The sequence below is a fragment of the Cupressus sempervirens genome, chromosome 6 (assembly GCF_028749045.1).
Source record: "Cupressus sempervirens isolate cs-2001-9-10 chromosome 6, ASM2874904v1, whole genome shotgun sequence".
In the NCBI taxonomy this organism is placed as follows: Eukaryota; Viridiplantae; Streptophyta; class Pinopsida; order Cupressales; family Cupressaceae; genus Cupressus; species Cupressus sempervirens.
In genome coordinates this window covers 586,439,511-586,448,610 of record NC_143123.1, presented here as the reverse complement: position 1 = coordinate 586,448,610, position 9,100 = coordinate 586,439,511, and positions in this window count along the sequence as shown.

Genomic DNA, 9,100 nt, shown 5'->3' with positions numbered 1-9,100 from the left:
ATGAGAGATGAAGGAAGGTTGATCAGACAGACCATGCACCTTGTCTTTGCTGGGATGAGGACCTTGGTCAAAATAGTCCACATGCTTTGCCTAAGATTAGGTCAATGCACAAGCACTTATCAAACAGTTAACATGCATTGTCTATGGTTGTATCTACCACCATTTTGAATGTCATAGGTTGGAGGTAAGAGTTGGCAACGGATTCAAAATCGTGCATCAAGCACCAAGTTTATATGCTTGAGATTTCCAATAATATGCTACCAATTAGTACTATTCACTAGAAATTTAGCAATATTAATATCCAAAGTAAAGAAATCTCCATGAGGTATTCTTTCATACAATCATCATTCTAGCTTCGAAGTGACACCCTGGATGCTCTATCAAATAATCTTGTCAAACCATTCTATGATATATTTGTTAGTCCATGACTGCCATTTGATCAAACATTTTGATCACATATATTTATTTATGTATGTGTTGTCAAACAATTCACAAACTCTCCATGTTGGGCATGCTTGTCTACCATATACTTGGTTACATTTCAGAGAACAACATGTACACATAGTGTTTCCTTCAATGTGGGTGCTCAGTTGCTTCCTCTCCATGTTCATAGGTAAACCAAGATTGGGGTGCGATACTCACATTCTTAATGTTTAAAGATAACCTCAATGAAGAAGCTTCTAGATTTGCGAGCCATGAGGAAGATATAGGCATTTCATTTGATTAAAAATTTCACACTTAGCACCCCTTTTGACCACTATCATTACCATAACTTTAGGAAATTGATGATGCTTCGAATGGCATCAAACTCACTATTTTCCATAAGAGTGTGCGAGGGAAAAGATCTTTTCAACACAATGAAAGATTTGTAAATTGCAATGATGCATTTTTATGGTATATGGGTGGTCTTGGATTTAGAATGATCCAACTAGTGTATGAACATAGAAGATGAGGCAAGGTACTTGTTTATATAGTCCACATTACATATGATGGCACTACTTTCAAAATATTGGGTGTCTTGACATTGCAATGGCATTTCCATATGATTAAACCTTATCGAAGTAGGAGTATTTTTTCAAAATGCACATATATATTCTCTATGTCTCTGTGTTGTACATCTCCAATAGGGGATTATGGGCTTTGATTTTTCTATGGGCCTGCAACACAATTTTATAGAAGGGACTTGGACTTCTCCACCTGTTCTTCATGGTACATCCACCTATATTTTATGCTCCCATTATATACATTGAAGGAGGTTGCAAAAGTCAAAATCACATAATGTTGCTGACTAGAGCTATGAGAGCATTCTTCCAAATAGTTCACATGCTTTTTTGTATGACCTTTGGTGCAGTCAATGTGAAGGGATTTTGAATTCCAATTACAAATAAATGTCCATCCTCCTTCCTTGTGATGCCACAACTAGAAGTGTTAGATGTTTATGCTCTTCTCAGGCACTTTGAGTTTCCCACTATGATGCACCTTGAGATGGTCAATGGTTTTGAAGTTTTCAAATTGTTAAATTAAACCTCATAGTCGTGAGTTGGAGAGTTTGGGCATTTAGTGAAACAATTAATAATTTGTGTACATATGCATGTGCTCCTTAATATCTTAATATGCACACCATTTGTAAGCATTCATGGGGGCTTAATGTCACTTACACCTCTTGATGACTCTCGCATAGATAAAGGATTTGATGAGCATGGCCCCATATTAAATAGCTAACATGCTTTACTATACCAATACAAGCTCCAAGCCAACAATGCTATTTTGTCAAACAATTCACATATTTGGTCTATGCTTGATCTTTTAACTTATTTGGAAACTTAAAATTGTCCTTGTCTTAGTGGATTTGTGAGAAAAACATTAAAGCATCCATATTTTACAACCACTCCATTGTAGCTTTCCACAATCCACATTTTCTTTTCTGTTTGCCAATTCAGTTATAAGGCATGAAAACACACTCATATGTCTTGACAATACAACTCTATATATCTTGCCAGGAACTTCTCTTTACACAATTAGAGGTTAATAATTGCCTCCAACCTATATATTTTGATTGAAGACACAATCTAAACCTGAACATCTCTTTATAAGTTTGAGTATGTAGAGGGAGGTAGTATGTAAAGAGAGATGGTTTGAGTTATTACATGGAGAGAGAAATAATCCTATTATGTGGAGAGAGAAAAATTAGTACGTGAAGAGAGAAAAGTATTTATAGAGAGGTATTTTTTGAATATTTTGGAATTAACATCTCCCTCTCTATCTCTCTGAAATTAATTTTACTAACTCTCGCAGTAAAATATCTAAGTAATAGCTAGCCCTATCTAGGGACAAGGACTGTACAAGATGTTTAATGAACCCAAAGTTAAGAAAGAACAGTGCTTTATCACAAGGGCTATAGAGTCACCCAAAAAGGAGAAAATCACATGAAAAGGGACCGAGCACACCAAAATTGGGAACACAAAAGCCAAACCAAAGAGAGGGAAAGACACAACAAAAACTCCTAACTAGACTATGTACAAGGCAGGTCTCCCTACCTCTAGTGACTCAAGGATTAATCATAGAAATCCATTCACTAGCTAAGGAAAATAAATACCATGGCTTGCTAACATGTGGAAACTTTCAGATTTCTGTGCACTCAAATATAAGATGGCTCCTAGAATTCCAATTCTGAGATTCCTAGCATGCTCCACCTCTCTAGATAAAGGGACACATCCAAATAACCAGGCTTCATTGAAAATCTCTGACTTTAAAATCAAGTTTGCTTCGTGTGACATGTCATTGATAACTTCATTTTCAAAGAATTGAAGTATAAGATTCTCATGTTTCTGAATGCATCTCTGATCTTCTCCTCTACTTGGAAATCCCTCTACTTGAATTTCTAAAGATTGGTCATCATCAAGTCTTGAACTCACTTCTAACACAAGGCACTCTCCCTTTTCTATGGGCATGATTATGGCTGAATCTTCTGTAAAATTATTCCAACATAGATGCACATCTATGCTGGATTAAATCTTCCTATGATTCATTTCTTCTTCTTCACCTTCAAAAAGATCATCTTGAATCTTTAGGAACTTCCGAGTCACATTGATACCATGTTCAACATTACAAGCCATAACTTCAAGTTCCTTCCCATTAATATCAAAATTCTCTTTCTAAAGGGCTTTATGATGGTTAAGACTAGAAGATATCAAACCTCGTATTGGATTGCCTTCATATAATCTGTGACATGAAGCAACTTGTGTAGTTATAGCCATTAAACCTTGTCTTTGAATACCAACTTGAGAATCATCAATAGAAATGCCTCCCTCTAAGAATAAAGGATTAAAGTAAACATTTTCTTCATAGAGGAAATTATGATTCAAGGATTTTGAGCACAAGCTTGGAGTAAATACATCATAAGAGCTTCCTTCATCAAATTCCTCCATAAGATTCCTGTTGGTTTTAGATTGGTTTTGACAATTGAGTGTCAACACACTTAACCAATTCTCAAGATGGTGTCAAGTATAATACATATGTCGAGCTATAGTGTGTGCCTAGTCAAAGATTCAATAGGTGCCGAGCGAAGTTCAAGTGCCGAGTGATTAGTGATGTCGAGTCACTATATGTGCCAAGAATTAGCAATTAGTAAGTGCTGAGTAACACAAAATCAACATATGAGTTTGTGCCTTCAAAAACTCAGATGTAAAACCATTTTTGAGCCAACTTAGGATGAATCTCAAAGTATCTTGAAGATAAGATCGAATCTTTTTCATTACCTATGTAATCAGCATGCAACCAATAAAAAAAATGGAGAAAGCATACAACTAATAGGAATAGTGAAAGAATTGAGCAAGAAATGAAGAGTGAATATTGATCGTGGATTCATACCTAACCCTAGGTCTTTGAAGCCTTTAAAAGGAGGACAAAACCTTATTGTATGAGTGCATGAGTAAGAGATTATGGGAGAATGCTAGAGAAGTATAGAGGGGTGTAAAGACAGAAAGAATAGAACAACATTGCAAAATTTAGTTAATCAAGAATAGAGTATCAAAGTTTCAAAGAGAGACATATTACATCAAGCAAGGATTAGAACAGATAGAGCATAACGAGGATCTAGAATCAACAATTGAAGATTGCAAGTCATCAGGTCAAGACTATCTAATACTCTCTAGCCATTGTATTAGGAATGAAAATCCTATGATGATAGGTTGGTTTAATATCCATGTTGCAAGCCTTTAAACAAGGTGCTAAATCCTTTAATAAGGTAACATTCCAAGTGAATGTTTGTAAATCCTTTGACCAGGTCACTTTTAACTAGGTGTAAAGTCCTTAACATGATAGGCCTTTCATAGGGCAAACCATTGGAAGTGGTCAAATTTTGTAACCTTGAACAATTACATATTGCTGTAGTGATACTTTGTGGGTGTCATCCCCACCCCAGTTTTACCTTCTCATTTTGGAGGGTTTTTGGGTTACCAAATTCTTGTGTTATTTGTTTCATGCATGTCTTTACTTTTATGTTTATTAGATGAATTAGATGCATGTGAATGATTTCAGCTAAAAGGTTTTGAAAAGGTTAAAGTTAATTACTTCTAATTCACACCCCCCCCCCCCCCCCTCTGAAGTAAATCTTCCCACTTGTAAATTCCAACAATTCCCCACTATCTCATTACTTCTTTTATCATGGTCATTCTTCTCATAGAATCTCTTTGACCTAGGATCTTCTATTTGATGAGAAGGATAAAAAAGAAGATTTATTTTACTTTTGAATGATCCATAGGATTTTAATTAAACTTCCATTGGATTAGATAAAATTTTCATCATATCTATATGGATTTCACTTTCAATATGTTCAATGATATCTATGTCTTTTTGAATCATTGATTCTTCTCCAAGACATCTTTTATGAAATGCAAAAGGTTGATATTCCTGTTGCATGCATGATGAATACTGAAGGTTAGATGATTCATCTTCTTCTCCTTAAATCTTATTTTCAGATTTTTAATCAACCGATCTTTTAATCAGAAGTTCATCAATGTCATAAAATGTAAAGGTCTCCATTTCCAAAGGGAAAGTAGATATTTGTAGAGGTTCATTCATGCTTTTGTCTTTGTCAATAGTAGTGGTTTCAGATTATGCCATAATATCTGAAGTATGGATGAGGTCAATAGATTCATCACCTTGAATGGTCATGGAATGATGAATAGGAAGATATTCTCCATAGAGGAAGTCATCATCTAAAGTGCTGAGGCACCAAGTAGGAATAAAAGTATTATGAAATTCACCTTGATCCACATTTCCCTCATCTTCAATCATATGTTGTGTAATTTCTTGAGATTTTGATATTTCTTTTTCTTTCTCATGAGGATCGAGATGATTTAATACTTTCTCTTGGGTTTAAAAAATTTCACAATGATACCTTGATACATCAATAGACCCTTCTTCTTCTATAGACTCCATTTCTCGACCATCTCCTTGATTAGACATAGAATCCATGTCTTCTTTCATGCATGAATATTTAGATAAGTCCTTTCTAACATTTGGATCGAGAGATGTCTTGTTACCAAGAAAATAATTGTTGCATGGGTCTTCTTTCTCAAGTTCTTGTAGTGTTTGAAGTAAAGAAGGATGTACTTTGTCAGGATCTAGGCATGCATTGCCATAAAAGCTTTTTAAAAATTCAGCTTGTGGAAGTATGATTTTGATGAGAAATACGTGCAAGTGTTGGGACACTATTTTGACCACCATTATCCATCTTCAATTCACATGAATCATTTTTATGATAAAATTCTTCCTTATAATCACATGTGAAACGTCTTTCTAAAAATGATTTTGGTTTGTGAGAGAAAAAATAATTATCTTTACCATCTTCTTTATCTATCTTTTGCAAGGTTCAGAGCAAAGATGGATGGATCTTTTCTGGATCTAGTTTCCATCCACCTTAGAAACTCTTCAAGAAGCTACCTTGCTTAGGATCAATAAAAAATTGATTTTGTTGAGAGACAGGTGAATGAGAGACATTTCCATTATTCTTCATTGCTAATTTAGATGAAAGACAATTTTCAACAAGGCCGTCTTTATCTTTATATGCTAAAAAAATTTCAAATAAATACCCCTGATCATGAGAAAGAAACCCATGATCTTTTCCATCATCTCCTTCGATCTTTAGAAAAATTTACAGTAAGTAAGGATGAAGCATTCTAGGATCTAACCTCCTGCCGCCATAGAAGTTCTTCAAGGATTCAAATTGTAGAGTCTCATTAGGAATTTATTTCTTGGGATATGAAAAGTATTCATCATCACTGTCACTTTCAAATTTTCCCTTGTACCAAATAATGATCTAAATTGCCACTTTTAGATAGAGTCGCCGATAATCAATCTTTAAAATAGAGTCACCAACCTTCATTCTAGGGAAGGTACCTTTAATCAAACATGTTATTGATTATTGTTCACTTAATCTTGGATGTGGCCAAGATTTTACCTATCTCTTCTTGGAAAAGAAACTATGCTTTCAAAAACTACAACATTTTGACCAATAGGAGCTCTTTGCAAGATTTACTTGAATTCTTCTTCTTTTTATAGAACTCAATTCATGTGATGGTATTGTTGAGCACTTCATCTACACCTCCAAACTAGAGTGTTCAAATATGAAATAATGTTTTCTTGTGTGCCTTGGAAGCCAAGATTTGGTTGTAGAACTGGAAACACATTCTCTTGTTGTAATACCATCTTGCTTCATTACATGCGATTGAATTATCTTTCCCATTCAAATCCCCAACAAAGTTGCCAAAAATCTATTGGTAAATAGATTTGTCACTATGATAGTTACTTCTGAAACTGACCCTGTTCACCTTGTGAATAGTACAACTATGCCGATAGGTGGAGAGATTGAAATCGATCATTACCAAATTACAATCTTCCTCTACGTTTGAGAGGGGCAACTCCCTTATATGATGAGTGTATTTGATTTTTCAATACAATGTATTTAAACTTAAAGGTTAAAGAGAAAGCTACTGATGACGAATGCACCAAACAACTTCACAACTTTCTTGAATAACTTAAACTGATAAAAAATAATAATCAAGAACTACATTTGAAGGCTAGCATTAGCCCAGTGATGATTTGATCATTCACTAGTATATATACCATACTATGAAATCATTAATTATAACCAGAATCAACACCCAAACAATTCAAACTTTGAAAATAAGAGAATACAAAATGCATGTTCCTTTATTTCTTTGCACCAAGAACATAAGAAGAAACTTGATTAAAAAGAAAACCTCTATACATACTTTCCAAAAATTGTCTTATCATCGAAAAAATAAGTGTTCCCTGATTCCAAATTCCAGAAAGTCCCTTATTACAATGAGATTAAAAAATTTATAGGTCATTCTAGCTCAACTAACTTTTCAAGTTTGTAACCACTTACAAAAGTTAAAGTTTTGAATATGGCATGCATTTGAAAACCAACTCCCATTCTAACTCATACAAATTTTGACTTCTAAAACTTAATCTTAACCAAAAGAAAGTTAAGATCCTAACTTATGAGATACAGTAAATGAGATAAGTCATTTTTACAAGAAGGTAATTTGAAAACCATGATTTTAGAGGAGAAAAACATCATTGATCTTGTTGACGCCGATTTTTATGTCTTTATGCCCTACTTTTTGATAATATTTTAAAAGTCTTCTTGAAAGTAGCCATTGTCTAAATTTCTCTTCGTCTCTTCATAGAAAGAATGAGACTATTTATTGAGCATAAAGAATTGATTTCGTAGGAAAACCTATGTATCATTCCACTCCTTGATGTAACATATCTTCACAACAATCTTAAAACATGAGACATTGCCTTGTCCAAGCTTATGTTTTGTATTCATATTCCAACATTTTGTCAAGAAATTTCCATGTTTTTCATTTAGCTTACACCCCTATTGAGTATCATGGGCTAGGAGATGAAGGAAGGTTGTTCAGATAGACCATTGGCCTTGTCTTTGTAGGGATGAGGACCTTGGTCAAAACACTCCACGTGCTTTGCCTAAGATCGTGTCAATGAGCAAAAACTTCACCAAATGGTTAACATGCCTTGTCTATGGTTGTATCTACCACCATTTTGAATGTTGTAGGTTGGGGGTAAGAGTTAACAAAAGATAAAGAATTGTGCATTAAACACCAAGTTTATATGCTTGAGATTTCCAATAATATGCTGCCAATCAGTACTATTCACCAAAAAATTGACAATCATAAAATCCCATGTGAAGAAATCTCCACGAGGCATTCATTCATACAATCATCATTCCAGCTTCAAAGTAACACCCTGGATGCTCTATCAAACAATCTTGTCAAATTTTCTATGATATATTTGTTAATCCATGACTGCCATTTGATCAAACATTTCAATCACATTCTCTATGATTCCAAATTTTGCATATATGTCTTTATGGATGTATTGTCAAACAATTCACAAAATCTCCATGTTGAGCATGCTTGTCTACCATATACTTGGTTACATTTTAGAGTGTGACAAGTACACATAGTGTTTCCTTTAATGTGGGTGCTTGGTTGCTTCATCTGCATATTCATGGGTAAATTGAGATTGGGGTGCGATACTCACATTCTTGATGTTTGAAGATAAGCTCAATGAAGAAGCTTCTAGATCCACGAGCTAGGAGGAAGATATAGATATGTCATTTGATCAAACATTTCACACTTGGTACCCCTTTTGACCACTAGAATTACCATAACTTTAGGAAACTGATGATGCTTTGAATGGCATTGAACTCACTATTTTCCACAAGAGTGTGCGAGGGAAAGGATCTTGTTCAACACAATGAAAGATTTGTAAATCACAATGATGCTTTTGTATGGTATAGGGGTAGTCTCAAATTTGGAATGATCCAACCAATGTAAAAAACATAGAAGATGAGGTAAGGTACTTTTGTATATACTCCACATTACATATGACGGTGCTATTTTTTGAATATTGGGTGTCTCAGCATTATAATGGCATTTCCATATGACTAAACCTTACCGAAGTAGGAGCATTTTGTCAAAATGCATACATATGTTATCTATGTCTCCATGCTGCACATTCCCAATAGGGGGCTTGGCAATGCAAT